At 43.3% G+C, this 25263-nt stretch overlaps 1 protein-coding gene across 1 annotated transcript in view; it reads left to right on the top strand.

Moving 5' to 3' along the window:
• Positions 1 to 25263, top strand: part of PRIM2 (DNA primase subunit 2) — a gene marked incomplete at its 5' end in the record, with an annotated part of 266474 nt that overhangs the window by 16706 nt on the left and 224505 nt on the right.

Here is a 25263-nt window from a genome sequence, read left to right as displayed (position 1 = left end):
AGGCTTGAGCGGTTTCCGCCCAAGCCGAAGAGGACTCCACATCCATCTTGTGGGGACTCTGGGTACACGGCAGGGTAATAGAGACCCTGTGTGAGATTCAGAGGAGTTTGGCGACCTGATCCATCGCCCACCTCTTCCCGTCTTCGAGTGATAAATTTTATAAGACATATCTACGAAGTTTCTATTTCGGTGGCGCGCTTGTCCAGGGCATCCGGAGCTCTGTTTCTGTGGAGCCTAGCAAACTCCATGTGATCTTTCGTGTTGTTTTTGTCTGTAACCGCAACTCAAGCAAGTTTTCCAGCCTGCACTGCAACCATCTCCGGTGTAAGTAAACAATCTTTAAATCTACCGCTATGAGTCTGTGCCTAATTCTAGCTTGACGCGTGCCCTCTCTGACTCCGTGTGCCCGGGCTGCTGGCCACAGCCCGCGCAGAGCACGAAAAAGGGCCCGGCTCGCGCCCGGCCTGCACAAGGTTGAGAACCACTGGTGTAAGGGATGGATACAAATGGTAAAGAGGCCAACTAGGCGGGGAAGCTTTTCTTGACTTATTGCTCACAAAAGGAAGGAAATGGTTGAGGAAGTGAAGGTAGAAGACTATTTGGGTGATAGGGGACCATGAAATTATAGTTGAAGATCATAAGGGGAGGAAAGGAGAGCAGCAGGATAGGGACACTGGACTTCAGAAAAGAAGACTAACGAACTCGGGGAACAGGTGGGCAGGATTCTCTAGGAGACCGCTATGAAGGGAAAAGGAATCCAGGACAGCTGTCTGTACTATAAGGAGGCTGTATTAAAGGCATAGGTGCAAGCTATCCTGATGTGACAGAAAAATGGAAAGTGTAACAGTAGACCAGCTTGGCTAGACAGCAATCTCTTCAATGTCTCTTGTAGGAAGTAGGAAGTTGGTCATAGTGGCCAATCGAAGCGTGCAGAAGTGAAACCAGAAGTCCCACCATGGCACTTCTGGTTTTGCCGCTGCGACCCGAGTCCCACTTAGAGCACCTTTGTGTCCCACTGGTTGAGAAACCCTGCTCTATGGAACAGGACTATGAGTAATGGCCTCAGGCTACAGCAGGGGAGATTTAAATTGGAGATTAGCAAAAACTTTCTGACTCTGAGGATGGTCAGGCATTGGTACAAGCTACCTAGAGAAATTGTGGAAGCTCCATCCTTGGAAGTTTTCAAGAGCAGTCTAAACAGACTCTTGGTTGGGATGGTTTAGTTGGGGCTATCCTGCCTCAAGCAGGGGGCTGGACTAGATGACTTTGAGATCTCTTCCAGTCCTACTTTCCTGTTATTTTACTGCTACTTGTGTTGGAGAGACTTCATAATCTGCAGAGTTGCATGCTGAAGTCTAGAGATCAAGTATGAAAGGTAAAGGGAACTGTGAAACTTGCAGAAGCTCCTAAGCTCTTCAAGGAGAGGCAGGTGTGAAGAGAAGAGAGAGTATGAAAAGAATACTTTCTATTCCTGGTCAGTGTAAGTAATGGGTAACCAGTTACTATGAAAAATTTTGACGTTTCAGAGGTTGTTTTAGAAAGTAATACAGATTGTTTAGAGTCAATGTATAGGTTAACCAGTTCCTTCCAGTTTGTGAGGAGCAACTGAAAGAACTTTTTCCCTACTTGGGCTCCCTAGGACTTTTATCAATAAGTTATTCCCGACACACTCAAAGACTTGCTGGACTGCCGGTGCTCTGCTGTGTTTCCCTCAATAAAGACCACGATAAAGACCCTCTTGAGAACCCTTACGTCCTGTAATTTGGAAACATTGGTTAGTTGTTTAAGGAAAGCCTCATCCACCTCTCCTGTCTGCTTTATTATAGCAGACATCCACCCTGGCATCACCCTTGCTGTTCTCCATACTGACCTTGATTCAGAGATTTTCAATAGGCCTGCCTTTTGCTATGTACTTCAGCTATGTATTACTATGTACTTTAGCTCCAAACAAACATGCATCTCGTATAAGGCAACACGTCTTTTTTTTCCCCTGCCTGTCTTGCTTATATAGGTTACATGCTTCGTGACGGTACTCAAGTCTTCATTATTTCAATTTCATATCATTTTCTAATTACTAGAATTTCCAGTTCTTCCTCCTTATTCCTCCTGCTTCTCACATGAGTATTTAAGCATTTTAGGTAACTAATAGATTATCCTAATTTCTCTTTGAGAACATTGGTAAAGTTTACCCTATTACGACCTCTTACTATGTTTTTATCCAGGTTCTCTGGCTCTTTACTTGAGAAGGGCACTTTGTGTCTGAAAGCTTGTTTAATATTTTTTCCAGCTATACATATGACTGAAAATGAGATCACTAAAAACCCATTGCTTTTCAAACCTCTAAAGTATGGGCTGGCAATCTTTGGCCTGTGGGCTGGATTTAACCTGCAGCAGTAGGGGGCGTTGCCTGGACTCCAAGTAATACTTTACAGATACTTTCTCCTCTCAAAATATAATGTAAAAATACATTTTGAAATTTTGTTTTTAAGTTTGGTTTTTAAATCTTTGGGGAAGTGATGCATGAAAAGTTAACTGGCTGGCACAAAATTTCATTTTGAAGGAAAATGGGTCAATCTCATTTATTTAGTTATTTGTTCTCTTCCACCCCCTTATCCCCCCCAACAGATCATTATAGATGATTCTACAAGTTGCTGCCTCCAGACTCAAGCATGTATCCTGAACAATGCCTCTGTTGTAGTTGAGAGTTTATTTGGTTACATTTATGTTTTTGCTGTCAGAGTAACTATGCTTGATACATTTTTCTTCTGACAACAAAGACCATCTTTTCTGGTAGTTTAATCCAGGTTTAATGGGATGGCGTTGGTAGATTGGGAAGGGGTACCTGTTGTACAATCCTGGCTTTATATGTTAGCAAACAAGAAATACTTGTATGTAAAATAGAAAGCAAATTCTTATTTAACGGGGGGAAATAAACCTTTAAAATTATTTTAATCTATTGGATACTTTATCTAAAATGGTAATTGAGGAAAATCTCAATTTTAAATGCTTTCCATTCCAGAAGCATTCAGTGCATTTTTTTTCCCTTTTCCTCCTATCATATTGTGGTGTCTATCCTGTATTTTGTCCCTGAGAAGCTTTTTTTTTTTTCCAAAGGTTAATGCTATAGAATTTATATAAATAATTAAACATTTCAAATGGGCTTTGTAATTTTCAACTCTCAAAAATATGTTACAGAATTTATATGCAAAGTCAGCTACAAGAGGAGCACAGCTAGTCCTGAAGCAACACTCAAGAGAAGTAAATACTGACATTTATGGTGACAGGGCCCATCAAAGGGAATATGCAAACACAGGTGTGCAGTTGTGAGATTTGCATTTAACTTAGGAGATTAAAGCATTAAATTTTACTAGAAATGAGCAATTACAGCTGATGATGGTGCCTGACAGTTTCTGGCAGAAAAAGGAACTAAAATAGATTTAAAGATATTTCAGGGGAAATGGTGAATATTCATTTTTTTTGCTTTGTGTGATTAACAATTTAGTATTTTCAAATTAAGATTGTATTTTTACATCTGAGGGAAATGTTTGTCTCAAAACAAGTGTCATACTGTGTGAGGCAGTTGTGTAAAACAGCATACTATTTTACAGATAAATGACATGTTCTGTTCTCTTTTGACTGTTGAGGTACTTCTGTCCTGAAGTGGGAGCTGGTCACTCTAGCATATTATGTTGTTGTTAAGGCCATAGGGATCTTGCTAGTGCAGTTTCTAAAAATCTATCTTTTGGGGTAGCAGAAAGTATGAATTCACTTATGAAGGCAAGACAGTGACTGTTGCACTATCTTGTTATTGCAGCTGTTGTGTATAAAGTATAGCTACTGTAACCTGGGAGTAGAATTTTTTTGGTTAATCTTTCGTGTTGGATACTTATTAAAGATGATGCTGTGCAGCAGTATTCCCGAGCTTTGTTGTTTTGCTTATTATAGTGTTTTTATGGCAGGCAAGGATTCTGAAACTTGTATAGTGTTTCATAGACTGCCTCCTTTCACTATCATAGTACTGACATCTGCTAATTTTTTTCCAACGGGAAAATCATTTAATGCATCTTTTTTTAGTCTTCAGAAACAAGGGCGAACTACCACATGGTTATCTAGATCTCTGCAGGCCACTAGGGGCATTTATACACATACCTTTATCATGCTGCAACGTACCTTTGATTAATCGGGTCTGATCTGCATGGAAGCTGACATGCCCGGCGCTGTGTCATGCACATTTGTATAAACGGTGGCACATCAGTGTTTGGAAAATGGCAGTGGTGCACTTTTGAACTAAAACACCTTTGACTGTGTTGATGTGCTGCCACCATTTTCTCAGAACTGGTGCATGTTGTGGTGGGAGAAACCTCCCTAAGGTTCGTTGTCTAGCTGTAATTTGATTGACAGACAAAGCGGGTAAAGAAAGACAGCTGTTTATTTGCTCGAGCAAAGACCATAAAGCCAGCAAAAGGCAAAATGGCCCCCCCCTAAGGGTGAGGTGATCTTTTATACTTATTATAACAAGGCAAGACTTCATGGTTAACAAAAAAAGCAATACTTGGGCGGTGCTTTTTAAATCTTTGTAACAGCATATTTTTATTAAGCTGAACTAGCACTTTTTAAAAGTTAAAAGTTAAGTAACAGTAACATTATAATATGTTAGCAAAACCTTACACAGTAGTAGATACTTCTCAAGGACACAACCAGTGCACCCAGAACAATGGTTTCCCTGTCTTATCTTACTTCTTGCTGTAGCTGATTTTTCAGCACACAGACACAGAGATACTTGCTGCTTTTAACTCAGAAAATGCTTAATACAGTTAAAATGATTACTTGACACAAGCAAAGGCTTAGCTATCAATCTGCCTTGTGGTCAGCTGCATTGCTAGGCCACAGGTCATGCCTTGTATTCAGCTGTAAAGCTAATACTTCCTAATAATCTAAATTATTGTAAACCTAACAGTATGCTTATCAGAAAACTATTCTATTTCAGGGTAATAACAAACCTGCGCACTACAACTGACATAGTTGCTCAGACGACCGGACTACCTCAGAGCACAAGTTCCACGGAGCCTAGCAAACTTCGTGTGAGTTTATTCGGAGCTCTTTTGTACGAGTACTCTCTTCGGTTGAGACGACGGGCTCGCGTGCTTAGAGCCTTCAGCCGGATTGGGCTAGAGTGCGCGAGTTGAGAACTCTTGCCCGCCTCTCTTCTTTCCTGTCTGTAACCGCAAGTCAAGCAAGTTTTCCTGCCTGCACCGCGACCATCTGCGGCGTAAGTAAAACAATCTTTAAATCAGCCACTACGCCTCTGTGGCTAATTCTAGCCCCTGCGTTCCTTACCGCCCCGCCGTCCCTTCTGACCCCGCGTGCCCGGGCTGCTGGCCACAGCCCGCGTGCGCAAAGACGGGTCCGCATATCGCTCCCGGCTCGCACAACCACTCCGAGGATCCTGGGAACCGAGTAACACTCACGGAGATACAGCTGCTCCGTGGGAACGAATTCTTGAGCCCTGCGGAGCCTGATTCACTCCGGGGTCAAGGAACCGAGTTTATTAGAGTCCTCCACCGAGAACTCAAGCGGAGCTGAGCCTGGAAAGCTGACCAGCCTACACCACGACCACCTGGGGTGTAAGTAAAATAATCTTTTCAATCAACCATTACGCCTCCGTGACTGATTCTAGCTCGAGCGTACTACTCCACCCTGCGGTTTTTCTCCGGCCCCGCGTGCCCGGGCTGCCGGCCGCAGCCCGCGTGCACACAGACAGGCCCGGCTCGTGCCCAGCGAGGACGGGACCAGGAGCCGGCCCGCACAGTGCACATTTTGCCGTTTATACAAATGCACACGATGCAGCGCCAGGGTCTTTCAAAAGTGCTTGGCACTGCATTGCACACAGGTATAAAAATGCCCTAGAGGCATCTCGGGAACTGCTCCAATTAAAGTAGCTGCTGCGTCATGTGTATTCAGCATCCTGCATTTCAAAATGGTGGTGGGGGCAGTTTTTAACTAAAGTTTGTTCAATGAGCTTTAGTTAAAGTGCCTTTGTTGCCATTTTACAGCGCGGGGATGCTGAATACATGAGATGCTGAGGCTGCTAGAGCATGCTAATTAGCATTTTTCAGCAGACTTGATTAATTGGGTCTGCTTTGACGTATTGTAAATTTTTGCCTCCCTGCGCTATTTTTGCCTCCCTGCTGCTGATGGCTGAGGGGGGCCTGCCGCTTGCTGCTGACCAATGGGGAGGCAAAAACAGTGTCATATTTAAAACTGCTGTTTTTGCTTCCCCGCTGAACAGGAGCAAACTGTGAGTGGGACCCTTCCACCAATCAAAGGTGGGTGGGAATATGGTAACTGCAAGATGAAAGGAGCTGCAGCACAGCCCACTTCTGCTGTGAATTTGGTAGGGCCCTATCCATAATGCATGGTTACTGATCATTCCCATCCCAGGTCAGTGCTTCTGGAACTTGACTCGTGAGGCAGTCATTAATTGGGGCAATAATAAGTATGAGAGCATAACAATTCCATGTACATTTAAATCTTTCCCCCAACTCCATGTATTGCTTTCCTTGGATTGCATGTTCTTTGATGCTATGTATGCATGCATAATTGAACTAACTACTTAATCTTGTTTGGGGCTTCTGAGTATCCTGTAAAACAGATGTTGCACAAACGGCTAGTTTCGTGCCCCTGGAGGCTTGTCCAATTCACCTCTAGGAGAGAGTCTCACACACAGGCTGGGTCTAATTTCAGATTTATTGTTTGCAAACAAGTTCGACAAGGGAGCTTAATTTACTCAAATCCGTGTCGACCCCAAACAGAGTCTGGGGTTTCTTTTTATAGCTAACATAAACAAAAGATTCTAACGTGTCGCGTAGTTATTGGCAGCTCAAGTATTACGTCTTACAACATATGTCTAGCAGGTACATGTTCTATGACGGTTTACATACATGTCTCATTTACATCTTAAATCTCCTCCCTGGGGCCGTCCTTAAGTCCATTTCGGTCATTCTTTGGTCAAGGTCTGAGTTCTTCACATCAGCATCTCTCCCTGTCCCTCTTCTCTTCTCTCTCGTAAGGAGTTATTTGTTGTATCTGTTCCTGGCTATGTCTGCAAAAGTCTAGTGCTACTCGTAAATCTATCATTGGCCTACATACCTTAGCAGAAGCAAGTGTGATAATATGCAGAAGCAATTATGTAGTGAAACTAAACAGTTCTCAGCTGTGAAGCCTTTGTGTAGGGAGATGAGACATTTTTACCACACAGCTGCTACACAAACGTTATTGCAAAATCATAATGACTAGATTATAACATATTTTTACCACACAGATAAGAAATGAAATTAGCTTCTCTAAGAATCTGATTGTCTTAATGTGGTCAGAGTATATCTTCCTTTCTCTCTCTCTTTTCATGTTAAAGTTCACTGTACAGACTTTATTGTTTTGTAATTAGCAATTGCTAATTGCTGTTTGATTCTTTGATTTAGTTACATTAATACTTTTAGCTTTCTCAGCAATGGTTTTGTAAGAAATATGCTGAATTGGAGCTTGAAACAGCTTGCATACAAGTAGTTATTAGCATTTGAAATGACATTTTTGGTTCTTTTACAACAAAAATTCATTGTTATTTGCTTATCCACAGAGGAAATTTTCCTTTTACATATATCCCTTGTATAGTGAAATCTGAGCAAACCTTTATTTGATTTAGATATCTGGCTCTTCCTTTCATCTGTCTCTACTTTTCATCTTTAGTGTCTTCAATTTCTATAACTCCCCAAAAGATTCATTAACAGCTCATGTTCTTGCTTCTGTCCCCAGCATGTGCACCATTTTGTTCTTAAGCGCTGTGATACTTCTGTTGGCCAGGAATATTTCTCTCATTTATTGATGCTTATCTCTTCACTCTGCTTATTTGCAACTACTCTTTCATTTAAAATCCTCTTCTTTTTGCAGTAATTCAACTTTTTAAAAGAAAACTAAAAAAATAAAATAAAAGAGGTGGTTTTTATCTCTCTTCCTGCTTTGAAGACTCCTGTCTGCCTCAGTGATTTTTGCAGTCTTGTATTTATTTTGGTGTTCTTACCCTTCACTGAAAAGGACAGAGACAGACAACATAAGTATGATGACCTCATGTTTTAGTGCAACTGCTTTATCTTTTCTTGTTTGTCACTAAATTAATCAGTCATTGCTTGCTTCTACTACTCTGTTTGCATCTTGGAACCCTTTTAATTGCCTTAAGCATTCCACTGGAGCTGCTCTTGTCAAATTGTCTAATCATCTGGTTGTAGATTTAATCTCAAGGCCTTTTCTTTTTCTCCCTGTCTTTATGGCTTTTAAATCATTTTATCATATTCCTTTTACCTTTATTCTCTTTAGGCTTTCAAAGTGTTTTTTTTTTTTTTTTTTTTTTTTTTTTAGGGGGCCGCCTTTCTTTTTTTCCACTTCCTGTGAAGTACCTTTTTTTTTCTTAATGCTTTCTTGAACAAAAAGAATTTTCTCTCTTTTTCTTAATGCTTTCTCAAACAAAAAGCATAAAAGTACAGCCTGCTTCAGTTGTCATCTGTAATCTGGTGACTTGCAGATCTTCCTGTCCCCTCTTTAATTTTCTTTTTTTTTCATTTTTAATTCTGTATTCCAATCTATTTTGATGACTTTCCATCTTGGATGTCATTTTCATTAGCTTACATTTAACATGGTCTTGTTTACTCTGTCACTGTTAATAATACAATATTCAGCTCTGCAATTCAGGATTCTTCTTTATTTATATCTTTAAACTGTGGCCAAGATATAGGTTTAAATAGCCTGGGTGAGCTAATAACAGAAGACTCAAAGAAGGTGGGCTGTTCAACAGCTATTTTGCTTCTGCTGTCACAAAAAAAAAATAAGCTGCAACTGGATGGCTAGCAAAAATTACACAAAAAGGAAGAAAAGCTGCAGGTCATGATGACTAGAGAGGGTTAGGAGCTTTTGACTAATTTGAATGAATCGGTTAGCACAAGGTGTATGAAGAAGAGTTGTGAGAACTAGGCTTGTTTAGCTTGGAGAGAAAGCGACTAAGGGGGAGACAAACTAGTGATCTTCAAATACATGGAAGTCTGCAATAAATAGGGAGAACAATTGTTCTCCCTTGTTTCAGAGGGTATGACATAATTTAGATTAGATATTGGGAAAAAACTTCTGTACTGTTAGAACACTGAGGCAGAGTAGTAGACTGCCTAGGGTAGTTGTGGACTCTCCATTGTAGGTTTTTAAGAAGAGACTGGACAGGCATTGGGTGAGGATGATTTAGGACAGAGCTGCTTAAGTGGTTGCCATTGGGCTGCATGAAGCCCACAGGGAGTTAGGCTGCAGTCTCTAGGCTCTCACCTGGCCACTGTTTCTCCTCTTGTTTTGGCTGCAGCAGCAGTTTGGGGCTTTGGGCTTCCCTTCTGGCTTCTGTTTTGTGATCCTGTCCCAGGGGTGATATGGTACTTGGAAGCCTAAGGCTGGTGAATTGAGGGAGCAGGAGCTGCCTCCATGTATGTGCGGTGTGGGGAAGGGGACATGCGGGAGGGAGCTGCTTCCATGTATGCGTGGTGGGAGTGGCAGGCAGGAGCTCCCACCACGTGTGGGATGGACTGGGGTGGGGGGAGGAGCGGGGCTGCTTGAACATGCTATGTAGTCCCAGGGTGGGGGTCCTTGGCTCTCACTAGTGCAGCCTGTGTGGGCATGCCCTTTTGGTGCCACCACTGGCCACTGAGAAGTTGGATAACCCTGATTTAGAAGTAGCAATGCCTGGAATATGTGAAGAGCAACAGCTGAAAAGCCCAGGAGATGCATAGGAATCTTATTAGAAAGCTAAAGAAACATTCTAGATGAAATTACTAAAGAGTGGATACATAAGCAGTTTGATCACTGTGCTTAGGGAGTGGTCATCAGTGAATCAATTGGAAATGCTCCCCCAGTGATCTTTCTCAGATTGGTCTTTTATTAAAGATTTGGCAGATAGGATTGACTGCATGGTTAGCAAACTGTGCACATAACATCAAGCTAGGTAGAATTGCAGAGGCATTGCAGACTAAAGTTAGTATTTAGAATGACTTTGATTCATTTTGGACCACTTCTCCAGTTTATCATTTAAGGAAAAGTGTAAAGTCCTGCACTTGATCACATGCACAGATTGGGGAATGACTGACTAGGCTGCAGTACTGCAGAAAAGAATTTGGGGGGATAATAGAGTTCCGTAAGTTGTATACGAACCACCAGTGTGCTTTTGTTGCAAAAAAGGCAAATACCATTATTGGGTTTTTAGTTATTTTTTTTAAATGAGAGTGTTCCCTGCAAGTCAAAGGAGTTGATCTTTCCACTCTCTTCAGCACCACTGAGGCCTCTCTCTGGCTACTATGTTGAGTTTGGACACCACACTTCCAGACGTGGATAAATTGGAAAGAGTCCAGTGAAGAACAGCAAAAATGATTAGAACTCTAAGAAATATGATTTATGAGAAAATGGTGGATGATCTGAAACTACTAGTTTGGAGAAGAGTGACTGAAGGAGAGATTTGATTAGTTTTAGAATTCCAGATGAGTGCCTATAAAAAAGATAATGATAGGCTATTCTCTGTTGCTGCAATGAACAGGGCAAGGAGGAACAGTCTTAAATTGCAACAAGAGAAATTTAGGTGGGCTATTGGGGAGAACTTGCTTACTATGACGGTGATTAAGCATCAGAATGGCTTATCTAGACAGGTTTAGAATCTCCATCTTTGGAAGGATTTTAAGAACAGGTTTAGACTGGGATGGTTTAGACGGAGATAATGCTGCCTTGAACTACTAGCCCTATTTTTTTCTGTTATTTTGTTCTGGCCATGCAGCCCACTTTTGAAAATCCCTCCAGTAGTTTCTTCCCGTTCACCCACCTTATAAGTTTTAGTGTATTTTTTTATTTTTCAAAATTTGGCATGATATTAACCTCTTCCTTATATTCCATCGTTCAGTAACCTTCACAAGATGCAGTTAGTCTTTGGGTTAACCTTGTACATCTTTATCCCAAACAACGCCTTTTCTGAGCTTGCTAATTGAGCCCAGACTATTTTCTACTTTAGTGCCTATGGGAAATTAGCTGATTTGAAGGTGTAACTGGGAACAAGTAATTTCCAGTGATGGGGGAGGACAAAGCTTGTTCTAATTCAAATTTATACTATCATGCTATTGTTAGTCAGCACTTTGATCACTGATCTTATATGTTGTTTCCTGTTCTGGGGTCAGTGGTTCTCAACTTCTTTAGATTCAAGGCAGTCCTTGGAAAATGCCAGCTCTTAGTTCTTAGCTTTTGTTCAGTTTTAACTATAGAAAAATAATAGCAATTCTTTTGCAAGAACTCAGAAAGACCCCAACAGGGCAGAATATTTTTGATGCTATGGACTTCTTTTTGAAATCTTTGGGTTTATCTTGTGAATTGTGTAGGTGTTTGCAAATCTAGTAGTGCTAATATTGTGTAACACCTATGGTACCCTTAAAAGGACCTTGTGCTGATTTGTGTTTAGAATTGCTGATCTAGATTGTGAGTTTGTTAGGACAGGCATGGTTTCTTTTCTCTGTGGATGTCCCCAGAAACAAAATTAATTCATTTCTCCCTCTTCCCCTGTCCCCTGCCCATGGATTGTCTTGTCTTGTTGTTCCCCTTTCTCTTAGCTCAGGATCTGGTTATAAAGTGATATATAAGGTTTCAGGCTAACACAAGTTATTCATTATTATGTCTTTCCTAACTTCAGTCGAATTCATATACATTTTTATTTAGAGGCAACTATTTTTTTTTGGTAGAAAAATCATTTAGATTGTTAAAATCTTGTTTTGCTGTTGAGATTGATTATTTTATTACAGGATTTTGTATTCTCTTAGGGGAAGAATAACAGGTGCCTGGAATAGTCAGCTGGAGGAGCTAATGTTCTGTAGAGCAACTGCCAGCAGCTGGCATGTTACGCAGAGTAGAAGGAAAGAATAAAATTGGGGGGGGGTCCCCCCCCCCCCCCCCCCCGATAACTTTGTTTCAGTTTAAAAGAAAAATTTTAGAAGGTTTAAGTTACACAAATGAGACATAGTTCTTTAATTTCTAGTTCTGCGATCAAAGAATTTATGAGAGAACACATTTCTGCATATTCTTGAAGACTTATCTATGCATTGGGGTGGTTTATATAAATATTTGTAATTTAGCACTGCAAGTATGTAAGTATATTATGTCTGTCTTTGGAAAGAATACCCTTATGAAATTTCTAAAACCAAAGCCAGAGTAATGGAAGAGTAACTAGGTTTTGCTAAAGAGTTAGAAGTGAGGTGATACTGGATTTTTTAACTTACCTAATTACTAAAGGATCATGTTCCTATTAAACCCTTTATCCATTTTGATTCTAGGTGTGTAATGTACTCTAATTGCAGTCTTGTAACTTAACATTGTAGATGTGTCAAACAAAAATTTCTGCTTCATCCACTTATGGTGCCAAGGTATTATTTTAGTTGGTGGAAACTTAAGGTAGAAAGTTGCATTTAATCATAACCATAGCTTCAGCTTGCATTTATCACAGCAGCATTTAATTTCTTTTTCTGCTGCTTGGAATTTTGTAATTTGCTCTGCTAAAACATTGTGCTTGTCTGGTAGCCTAGAGCAAAGATCAGAATCTGTTACTTTTTACTTCAGAAATAGCACCAGATTTGCTGAGATATGCTTGAAACCAAATGAGAGAACAGGCATTTATGGCAAATTTGAAAGAATGCATGCCATCATAGATTTAATTGGAAGCATAAAAAGAAATGTGCTATAAACAAAAAGAGCCATAAAAGGAGGGTATTTTTTTTAAACACGTTCTGTTAAACAAACAATGAAACAGTAAAATACAACATTATCACACTAATATATTAAAATAGGTTGTATTCACTTTGCAGAGTACTTCATTTCAAAGGGAGTAATCAACTTCTCCTTAAACTAACTCTGGCTTCTGAAACATGAATAATAAAGTGAAACAAAACATTTTAACTGTATGTGTGTAACAGTGAGTTCTGACATCACCTGGATCCCACGGTACTGCCTCTTTGCCCCGTCAGGGTCCTGCCCTGTTATCTCACCTGCCATGTCCTGATGTTTTTATTCGACAGGGCAGCTGCCTCTTGGAGGCAAAAGGGGTTTTGGGTGATAGGCCTTTGACGGGTTGATCACGGTGGTCCCACCTAAGTTTACTCTAGCTGTACCTGATTAGCTCTGGGTCCACTTTCCAGGGCCACAGACATCCGCTGCAACAGTATGTACTGGCTTAAGGCCATCAGACTTGGGTTGGGCTGTCCTCTTTGCCTTAGCTTCTTTCTGTCAAGTTTACAGATAGATAGTCTGTCACTTCTTCTCCACTGCCTGGTCCACCAGGTCGAAGCCCACACCTTGAGGTCATCAACTTAACTCCCCGCCCTCCTCCCCTCCCCTCCCCTCTCCCCCCACCCAGAATACCCTGTCATAGGTTAGCCTTGTCCTGGGCCAATCTCATTAAATCCATTAACAAAGAAAGTGTACCTTCAGTTAATGCATTTAAAAATGAATATGAATGCATTAGGAATATAATAATATAAACATTATAATTTAATTAGTAATTAAATCTTATTATTGGAGCCTAAACTGAAAGAACCATCCCTGCCCACATTAAAGTGGGCAGCTGCACCACTTGTGCTGGATCTCCTCTCTGACTTGGAGATGCTTCCTGAAAATGGAGAAGTGTGAGGCAGTTTCACCCTATGGCGGTGGTGGCAGTAGCCATGTGGAGATAAACGCTGCTGTGAGCAGGTGTGACTGGCCCATGTACCACTGGCTTCAAGAGTCACATTGGAATCATTAAGGAAGCGGTACAACAGAGGCAGTGCACCTGCCTGAATATATGAGCGAGAGAGAGAGAGAGAGAGAGACGCACGCACACTCGGGCTGTACTTGTATTCACTCTTAACTCTGTTCCATTCAGGCATAATTTCACAGTGGTTTTGCTAACTTGTATCACTGAAGGAGCACCTTAAGGTACAGGCACCTCTTAATGACTGTGGTTCCCCTTCTCCTGTTAAGTTGTTTTATTCATAGCTTCAGATTTGCCATTGAATCCATTTTACAAGTGTTAGCCCTAGAGAGGTATACCGTTTCCTCTTCCAGAACTAATGGTAATGTAGTCATAGCACTGTCATGTGCCATATAGAAAGTCTTGATGAACTTGTATCTCCAGCTCTCAGATTAGTGTTCTAACTACTGGACAGTAGAATATTGGTAGAGGACACCACTGAAGTCTTGGTTATGAACTGATTCAGAAACAGTCAAATAGACTGAAAGTTGAAGAAAACTTGCCCAACCCTACTTGAGCTTCAGCTCTGTGCTACAGGAGGATAGCTGGGAAGATTTGTGCTTTCTTTCTGAATTGGCATGCTATTCCTATTGATAACCAAGCACTGGCATTCATCCACCGAGGCATCTCGAGCAAGGCAAAGAATGTCATTCTCCCGTTTTACTTGATCTTGGTGAGACTACAGCTGGAGTACTGTGTCCAGTTCTGGACACCGCACTAAAAGAAGGACATGGAGAAGCTTGAGAGAGTCCAGAGGAGGACCACATGCATGATTAGAGGCCTGGAGATAAGACATATGAGGAGAGGCTGAGGGACTTGGGATTGTTCAGCCTGGAGAAGAGAAGACTCAGGGGGGACTTGGTTACAGCCTATAAGTATATCAGGGGCATACATCAGGGTTTGGGGGAGCAGCTATTCACCAAGGCCCCCCAGGAGACGACAAGAAACAATGGGTACAAGCTGATTTGAAGATCACTTCAGGCTAGACATGAGGAAAAACTTTTTTACAAGCTGAGTGCTGAGGGTTTGGAAGAGGCTTCCCCCCCAAGGTGGTACAGTCATCCACCCTGGTGATCTTCAAAAAGTGTCTTGACACCCATCTTGCTGGGATCATTTGAACCCAGAAGTCTTTCCTGCCCATGTGCAGGGGGGCTGGACCTGATTATCTGTAAGGTCCCTTTCAGCCCCTAACAACTATGAAACTATAATGGCTATATAATAAACTGCAGCATTTTGTTGCAGTAGTTCTAGCATTGCATGTTTCTTTCTGCACATATGGTCTTTGGTGATTCTTTGCATAAAATTATGGGGTTAGATAGGTATTCTTCCATTGCATTTATTACTTAAGTAGCATGGGTATCCCTTCTTACCTTCATAAACATAATGAACAACAATTTGTGCAGATTATGCAAAATACTAATTAAAGGGTTTAATTTGCCAATCATTTCAGTTTGATTAGCAACAGATGCTGATTATCTACAGAAATCTAAATGGACCCTTCTAAAATGGCTTTTATTGCCTAAAATCAACATGTCAAACTAATTTAAGTAAAACTAAAACATGCAAACACTGTACAATAACACCACCCTTGATGCAGTGCAGCAGTGTGATTTTTTTTTTATTTTATTTTATTTTATTTTTTATTTTTTATAAATAATATCAATGGACACAATTTGTAATAGGTTCCTCTTTGGATTAAACCTTTTGGCTCTACCAAAATACAAATGAGAGAACAGGCATTTATGGCAAATTTGATGTTGGCAATGCTCCCTGCTGAGCTACCCTCGCTGCCGCTTCTGCAAAGCAGCATGTGAAGCCCAGCGTGGGAGGGCACAGCAGTGGGCACATGAGAGCTGCCTGCTGCTGTGAGCTCCCCACTACCCTGGCCACACTTCCCCTGCAGGTGGGGGCAGCAGCAAGGGGCACAACCCTGTGTGCTGCCCACGCTGCTCCCATGCACGCAGGGGAAGGGTGACCCAGGCAGCATGGAGCTTGCAGCAGCAGGCAGCTTCCCTCTGTGGCCCCTTTGTGCGCTGCTGCTCCAGGTCATACATGCTGCGTTTTGGAGGGCCTGGGAGAGGGCAGCAGGGCTGAGAGCACAGCATGTGCGACCCAGAGTGGCAGCTCACAGAGGGGCCGCATAGGGAAAAGGAGTCCCGGAATGCTGCCTGTATTTTAAGGAGGTCCTCTTAAAGGTGCAAGAGCGAGTTATCCTGATGTGACAGAAAAACAGGAAATGTAACAGGTAACCAGAATCCTGTAGAAAGTGGGAACTTTGGTCATAGAACTTGGGAAAAATAAAAGAGCGCCACATGGGAATGGGGGGGAAAAGTTAGGAAGGCCAGGCACAATTTGAGATGCAACTGGCCAGGGACATAAGAAGGGCAATAAAAAGGAATTCTACAAGTTGTCAAAAGCAATGAGCAGGGATCCAGGGTTAAAATGTGGCAAAATAAAAATGTTTCTCCTTTAAAGGAGAAACTTTGGAAACCATGGGTTTTAGCCTGCAAAGGGCTGCTTGAGTCTGGGGAGCAGGATGCAGCAGGCACCATGTGCATGTGTACACAAGTAATGGCAGCCAGGCAATGTGGTGGAGAGCAGCTCCCACAGCTCCAAAAGAAAAGTCTATGGGGGTGAGGGATGGCGGGGAGGGGGAGGGTGGCACAGGCGATGTCAGATGGCCCCCCCCATGCATTGCCTATGCCCACACCCACCCTGTGCCCACATACCCATCCCTTTCCTTACAAACTGGGGGGGGGGGGCGTGGGTTGGGGCCAGTGGTTTGTGCATGAGGGGCACTAGCAGGGCCAGGGGGCTGCGGGTCAGGAGTGAGGTGCACCAGCAGGGCTAGTGGGGGTGGGGGGCTATGGGTTGGGAGTGAGGTTCAATGGCAGAGGTAGGATACTGGCATATAAGGGCTGCTCAGTGGCACAAAGTAGGGGTTGGGGGAGCTGTAACTGGACCTGTGTCCTGGTGAGTGAAGGGGGCAGGGGAAGCTCTGATTTTCCTTTGATTAAAAAAAAAACCCCCAAATCAAATGCCAAAATATATAGGTATTTAGAATTTCATTTATTATAATGATTGAGACACTAATAGGCTTCCAAATTGCTTAAAAATTGTAAATATATCAATAAAACATTGTGTTCAACAGTCTGTCTGTTTGTCTAGTGGCGTTTCATTTTAATTATGGAAAAACCATGAATTTGGGGGGGGAGTTCAATCAGAGAATTTAGGATTGTTATATAGGCCACCACCCTTCTAGTTGCTGCTGGGCCCTTCTTGCTGTGGCTGCCCGGAGACCATGGCTTCCCAGAGCCTGTGCCAAGGCTGCCTTGCAGCTCCTCTCTGCCACTATCACCACCACCCCCAGCGGGGCAGAGGTGGCAGTGGAGAGGAGCCACAGGGCAGCCTGGGCATGGGCTCTGGGTGGTTGCAGCAAGAAGGGTCCAGCAGTGGTGAGGGGGAGGTGGCCACTTTTCCCCTGTGCCAGCAGCAGCTTCTGCCTGGCTGCTGCTGCCACTGCTCATTGTGGGTGGGCCAGTCAGGAGCAGGTGTGAGATGAACCGAGGTCGGGGCTGTAGGTCCTGGCTGGTCTGGAGCTGGTCCACTCTTCCTGGGACAAGTCTGGAGTGGGTGGGGGCCAGGCCAGGGCCAGGGCTGTGCGCTCAGCTGCTGCTGGGTGCTGGTGGTGGGGAGGAGCTGCAGGGCTCTGGGCTGTTGCAGAAGGGAGGACGGGTGCTGTTGGGGATGGGGGCCAGTACTGACCAGCCTGCGACAGCTCCCCAAAACTGCCTATGTGGCTTGCGGGCCCAAATAATTGCTCATTCCCTACTCTTGAAGGTTGCAACATTGGTATTTTATAGGAGCTACCCTGCCATGAGCAGCCCCACCACATTGCTGCAAAGCCCCAGTCGGATGCAGTTTACAGTCATACCCAGGACCGTAAATATGAGTAATATATCAGTAGAGGCATGTTGCATCTTACGTGGGGGTTACGTTCTAAAGGCTGTGCGTAAGGCAAAAATCGCATATAGTGAAATTGCATATTACTGTGCCAGCGGTGACTGCCTCTGCCTCCAAAACCTCCCGCTGCTGTGGTGGAGCCGTGCTTAGAGCTGTGAGGCTAGCAGCAGTGGTGCAGCGTGGGGGGGTGGTGGGGATGGCTGCCTGCCGCCCAGCCACACAGCTCTGGACACGGCTCCATGGCAGCAGCAGGAGGTTTTGGAGGCAGAGGCAGTCACCGCTGGCAGTGTGGTGGTGGCCGGGCCTCCAGGTAAGCGGCAGCGCCGTGTGCAGATTCAAGCCCCGCCCCCCTTCCCCACCCATGTATAGTTGAATTTGTGCAAGTTAAATGCAGGTATGATGCAACATGCCTGTATACAGTTTCATTAAATGAAGGATGCAGTAGTTTCATAATGTAATATGTTTGGATCATCCCTTTCACAGCTGCATGCTGTACCACTTGGTATTTATGCACCCATATTTGACCAGATTTCAGTCAGGAGTTTCAATAACCAGTTGGCATTTTGCACAGGTCTTGTGCTTTCAATTACAGAAATGGTTGCAGTTCAGTTAGATTTTTCTTGAGTTTTTAGAACTTTCTCTAAACAGGAGGGATATAAAGTAACTCTTTGGTTATCATTGACAGCTATAGTAACATGGAAATTGTATGCCTAAGGTATGTTTAGGGCAAGGAGCAACCTTTGTGTTGCATTTCAAATTTTCAATAATGTTTTGTAGCATCTAGAACTGCACTCTATGTTCTGTTTCTTAACATTTTGTCCACACAGTCCATTAGGAATTTTCTTTTAAGCAGTTCCACAGATCATGGAGACGTTGATTTTTATTTCTTACTATTTCGGGTAGAAAAACAAAATATTTTAACTTCCACTTTGCACTGCTTTTTCCCATTGGTTTTTAAAGATACTTTATAGTCTCTGAAGTCATCTAATTCCATGAGATACTTCAGGTAAATATTTCTTACTTGACGGGGCAGATTTAACATTGGAAGTCTAGCAGAGCTAGGATCAGGGGTGGGCTGAAAGCACAAAGGGTACTGACTTTCAGATCTGTGCGTTGGATTAGCAGGTAAACCACACTTTTAATTATGAGGAAAACTTCCCCTCTCAGTTAGAGTCTAAATAAACTCCATTGAAATACTTGTTTGGGGCGGGCGGCAGTGGCACTGGGAGGCAGAGTTATGGAGTAGGCTACAGCCACCCCGAACTTCCCTGTACCCACCTTCGCTGCTGCTACCCACCCTGCTCCTGCCCGCTCTTGAGTGCAGCCCCAGCCCAGCCCACCCCCCCGCCAGGAAGAGGTTGGCACAGGCCCCGGTTCCTAGCTAGCAGCAGGCAGCCTGGCCTCACCCTAGGCACAGATCTGTGGAGTACATGGCCCCCATGCCTCCTCCAGGTGTGTGCGCATCAGTGGGGGCCACCCCTACGTACCTGCCAGATGAGCCTCCCGCAGCTCCGCCTTGGCTGGGCAGCACCTGCCTTATTGCCGCCAACACCATGGGGGCCTCAGTCTGCACCCCTCCCCATAGACTAGGGCACTGGGTGCTGCAAGCCTGTCCCAGTCCCAATTCCTCCCTCCCCCACATCCCATCAGTTCCCTCCCCCCTTCCCCAACCACAAGAGACTTACCAGCTGGAGGCAGCTGTGTTAGCTGCCTGCTTAGTTTATGGCCGAATCTCCAAACCAGCCAAATCTTTGCTGAATTGGTTCTGAGGTTTTAATTGGTCTTCAATTCAAAGATTCGGTCCCTGAATGGGCCAAATCTCCTCTGAATCGAAACAGCTACTGAAGCTTCACTTTCTTTCCCGCTTTTGCATCTAAGTTAAGGTTCAGAGTGTGGTGATATACTCAGCTCCCTTTTTAGATGTTTTATTTAAGCCCTTTTAATCAATGGTGAATCTACAGGTTCCATCGAGCTTTCTAATGAGCCATACCAGTGCTGTATCAGGTGCTAATCACTGTCTTACCAATCTTTGCTCTTCTAATTCCCCTGTAACTTGTTTTAAAGTTTTTGTAGCTTCATGAGATGTAGGGTACAATCTTCAGAGTGATGTGCGTGGTTTGGTAGGTTGGGCTTGTTTGAACAACTTGTGTTTGCGGATTGAAATGCTAAGTCATACATTCAGGAACTGAACATTTAAGCCATATTTGTGTAGTGCGTAAGGTAGCAAATATGATCCTTGTATAAATAAGAAAATATCAAACAGAAATAGATGGTGGTAGTGTTAGTACCGGATCTGGCTTTGGTGACTACACTGTCGTTTTCTGGTATTCACACTTTAAAAGGTTAACATATCGCCCTAAATCAAATGGAAGGTTGATTTAAAAAAAAAAAAAATCCTAATGAAGGTAAAACATTGTTAATCTGTTAATTTTCAATAATTATCTTACTGTACCATACCCACTAGTAGCTGTAATTGCTTTAATACATCTGCATTGTTAAAGAAACACGGTTTACATTTTTAAATTACCAGAATCCCAGTGGATCATTAGATTTCTCTATGTGTAATTATGCTGCTATCATGTCTTATTCTTTTCACCATCTTCATTGGCAGTTCTTTCTTCCTTTGCAGTTAATCTGCCTGAGAAGATGTATTAGGCTGTTCTGTACATATCTCAGTGTAATCTTAAATCATCTAGGCATTGCCTCCATGGGTCATTTGATATGATGGACACAGCTGTCACATCAGTTTCATATAGGGATTTTGTTGAAAGATTACTCATGGCATGTAGTTTCAAGACTTTCCAGTAGTGTTCTAGAGGAGACTTTAGATTTCTCTTTCAGTTTTAGTCAACTCTGACTTTCATATTTTGATCCGGGCGGGGGTGGAGTGGGGTGTGTTGTGGGGGGTAGTTTTAAATGGTTGTGAACTACTTAAGTATTTTTCTGGAGTTTTTGGTCAATGGGCTAGTCCCTGTTCTTGGAGAAATGGGACTTGTAATATACATATAGTTTTTCAGAGAGGCAGCATGGAATGCCAATGCTGTGTGCTTAGTTTAGCTAGGAGCATGTGTTCCTTTGATATGTAGCACTGTTTTCAGAGTAATTCCATTGCTGACCAAAAGATCAAGGAAAAAATACCATGTCACCATATTTAACCACAGGCTTAGGGCTTGTCTATATTGAGTTGGGGAGCGTAGTTCATGTGGAGCTGGTATACCAAGTGTTGTGTACACAGTTGGTGCACAATGCTGACTGGCTCATACAAAGTGTAAGTCAGGGCTTTCCAATTGGCAGCCTGTGAGGGACTAACGTACAGCCCGTGAGTTTCTGCTTACCCTCTGCTTACTTCATTCCTTTTGATGAAGTGGTGACCAGGGTGTTTGTGTTCCCCTTCCCTCTCCAGCTTCCGCCGTTTGCCTCTAATCCTGAGGGTGGAGTGGCATGGGGGGAAGGGGACCAGGGTGCCAGTGTGGTGTGTGCATGGTCGGGGAAGGAGTTGGGCTGCTTGCATTGCATGCTTACCCAGGGGGAGCTGAGCTGCTTGTGCACTGTGGGGTGTCATGGGAAAGGAGGAGGGGTTGCTCATGCAGTATGTGAAGCAGGGGACCCAGGGTGCTTTTTGTTGCATGTGCAACACAGCATTGGAAGGAACTGGGTTGCCTACATGGCAGAGGGGGAAGACGGCTCACAGGGGGCACCCTTCATTATTGATGCCAAAATGAACATGGGCTGACAGTGTGGGGACGCGGTCAGGAAGGCCAACCACACCTTGTCCTGCGTCCACAGATGCATCTCAAGCAGGTCCAAGGAGGTGATCCTCCCCCTCTGTGCGGCATTGGTCAGGCTGCAGTTGGAGTACTGCGTCCAGTTCTGGGCACCGCACTTCAGGAGGGATGTGGACAACATGGAGAGGGTCCAGAGGAGGACCACTCACATGATCAGGGGTCAGCAGGGAAGGCCCTATGAGGATAGGCGGCGGCACTTGACCCTGTGCAGGCTCCACAAGAGAAGGCTGAGGGGGGATCTAGTGGCCGTTTACAAACTAGTCAGAGGGGACCAGCAGGTATTGGGGGAGTCCCTGTTCCCCCGAGCGCTACCAGGAGTGACTAGAAATAACGGTCACAAGCTGGCAGAGGGTAGATTTAGGCTAGATATCAGGATGCGCTACTTTACTGTCAGGGCGGCTAGGATCTGGAACCAACTTCCAAGAGAAGTGGTGCTGGCTCGTACCCTAGGGGTCTTTAAGAGGAGGTTAGACGAACACTTTGCTGGGGTTCTTTGACTCCAGTACTTTTTCCTGCCGTGGCAGGGGGTCGGACTTGATCTGCTCAGGTCCCTTCTGACCCTACCAACTATGAAACTGAAACCCACCTGGGGGCAGGGTGAAGTGGCACATGCAGCATCTACATTTGGCTCCCAAGAAGTTGGACAGCCAGGGTAGAATTCACTGTTTACATATGGTGGGCACTTTTTCCATATTAAGTGTTCAGCACTGTAAGTAGAGTCTTGTGTGTTCTTTAACAATTACAGAAGGTCCATACTCAAGTGTTTAAAGCATGATCCAAAAATATAGTGTGTTACATAATAAATATAAAGGATGTCTGCATACTTACTTAAACTAGAAAGTTTAAGTGTTGATGTACCAGCCTCAATAGTATTCTCTTTAGGGTAGCTTGGTTTTTAAATTGCCAAATTTTAAATAGCAATTTCAATCTTAAAACTGAGAAACTTTAAAATAACTTCAAACAGGAAATATAATTGGTCCTAGAAGAGAAGTAAATATTACTGTTTGGTGCAATCATTAAAATATGTTTTGATTATTTATAACTAAATATAGCTTTTATATTATGTTTGATAATTATTTTGCTGACCAGCAAAACTCATTGTAGCTACACATATTTATTTTAGTTAATTATAAAGCTTAACATGTGTATATATACACGGACAGATTTTTAATCCCTACTGATTCATTATATTTGCATAACGTCTTATTAGATAATTAACATTTTTATTCATGATCTCTGGTTAGATGTATTTGGCTGGAAATAATAATTAAACTCACAAGTAGTATTTTTTAAAGTGCCTTATAGTAGATAAATAAAACTGCTTTAAACATGTTGGCCTTGAGACAGACTGCAATTACAGAGCTGTGAAAAGTAAATACTAGCATTTCTGTTGTAAAGACTGAAAATAATACATATTGTATTCTATTTTAAGTAGGTAGTCTCAACTGAAAAAGGCAGGTATTTATCCAGCTTATGTAAACAGTGCTCATTAGGCACAAGGTGCTGTTAGTCAGTCCTGTGCTAGGAGCAGCCTTGAAACTGATTAGCTCTTGTCACTTTGGAGGGTTCTAATTGTTAGGACTTCAGCTATAAGCCTTGAAACTAGGGGTACTAGTCAATTCCACAGCTGCTGTAACAAGCTCTGAAAATGGGGAACATAGTAACTGTAAAACTGACTGGCTTGCATCAATTTGAAGGCTTCTTATGACAGTCCTTTGACAGCTGCTTTCTTTTCACCATTTCTGTGCAGTTAACTGGAGTACAGTTACATTACAAAGTAGTAGTGGGGCTGAGAGATGCTATAAACTTAAACAGTTTATGTACTTAAATGATGTGAATATAACTAATGTATTTTACGACATCAGCAATAAGTAACAAATTGGGACTGGCATTGTGTTATGCAGTTGAGCAAAATATGTACTACTCTGATAATGCACATTTTAATATAATAAAATCCTAAGCCTGTCTCTCTGTCCATAATGCTTTATTCCCACTCTGATTGGCTGATAAACAGCTAATCAGAGCGCAAAGAAGGCAGCCTACCGCTGTGATGATAGGGACACAGGATGGAGTGCGGGGGTAAGGCCCCCTGCCTTGCTTCTGGCCTCGCCCCCCTGCCCTTCTCCCTGCAGGTAAATGGGGAAGGGGGCGGGAGGAGTGGGCCCGGGCCCAACGTGGTGCGGGGTGCCCGCTCCTCCCATCCCCCTGCCACTGCCAGGTCGGCCTGGGCCTGCTGCTCCCCTGTGTCCCACAGCTGCAGCAGCTCAGCTTCTCCTTGCCCTCGGGCCCAGTTCTCTCCTGCATCAGGCCCGGGCCCGCTCCTCCTTTCCCCCTGCCACTGCAGTCGGGAGGTGGGGAACTGGCCTGGACCCCAAGCAGCAGGAGGGAAGATGGGGGTTGGGGCTTTGTTCTCGTCCCCCCTGGCATTCTTCAGAGTGCTTCAAGTATGGGGGAGCACTGCCATGATTCTGAAGCTGCGCTGAGGACTAGATAGAGGGTCGGGGAGCCAAGGCCAGCAGCTCCCCTACCCTGCTCCCTGAAAGATGTAGAAAAGCGGTAGCATGGGGCATTTGGTGGCGGCACTTCATACCACCCCCACCTCATCATTCTTGATAGGCAGTTGGCTAGTGTGTGTATGCGTGTGTGTGTATGTGTATATCTCGGAGAAGTACATACTTCGCTCAACTGCATAACATAGTGCCAGTCTCAGTTTGTTGTTTATTGCTTGTTTAGGCTTGGCAGAATTTTGTTTTTGTTTAAAAAAAAAAATTAATGGCTAAAATTGATATTGATCTTCAAGCATGTCTATTGATTTTTGTCAGTTTTTAGTTATTTAAATTTTCAGGATTTCTCAGGTGTGGCGGGGGCGGGGGGCAGACAATCATGACAGTATGCTGTTAAAAGCTTTATAAAATCCATGTTAAAATATAAAAGGTAGGTATGTATAAATTAGTAAAGAATACCTGATCATGCAGGAGCCAGGTTGGGTTCTCTGGGAGTTTGGCTTCTTCCTCAGTCATGCAGGGGCTGGGCTGGGCTCACCAGGAATTTGGCACCTGATCCCCAGCTGGGATCTTGGCTGAGTGAGTGTGTGGTGGCACCAGGCTCCTAACTGCAACAGCCCTGCCCCTCCAATGCCCCTGCTCCCTGCCAGCACAGCCCCCAGCTCCTGCTCTGTGTGTGTATGTGTACATGTGTATGCACTAACAGCACCTTCTGCCCCCAATTTCCCTACTCTTGTCCTGAACTTTTTTTTTTACGTCCCCTTTCTATAATTTTTGATGACTGCCAATGGAAATATTTTTACATTGGTCTGTGGGTGTTAAGGTTAAATCATGGTTTACTAGTGTTTGTCTAAAAATCAAATCCTGACATGCCTATTTATGTGGCAAAAGACATTAGTAATATATAGTTACGTATTAGTTTTATATATGTATATATGAAAAGTAATGTGGTACACAACTACTTTTTTTGCAGTATTTATAGTGTCCTTAAAAGTTAGTTGAAGATGTCTTTCCTCAACCAGTATATGGAAAAAAGCAATTTAAAACTACATTATTGAAACTGTAGGATGAATTGTAATTAGTTTAGCATATTTTTCTTAAAATAGATTGCAGTAAATTTGGCCTTGTGAATTCATACTAGTCTTCTTAAAAATAATACTGTTTAAAGGTCTTCTCTTTC

The sequence above is a fragment of the Alligator sinensis genome, unplaced genomic scaffold (genome assembly GCF_000455745.1).
Source record: "Alligator sinensis unplaced genomic scaffold, ASM45574v1 scaffold482_1, whole genome shotgun sequence".
In the NCBI taxonomy this organism is placed as follows: domain Eukaryota; kingdom Metazoa; phylum Chordata; order Crocodylia; family Alligatoridae; genus Alligator; species Alligator sinensis.
Note: the sequence above shows the minus strand (reverse complement) of the source record. Positions and strands in the feature narration are given on the sequence as shown.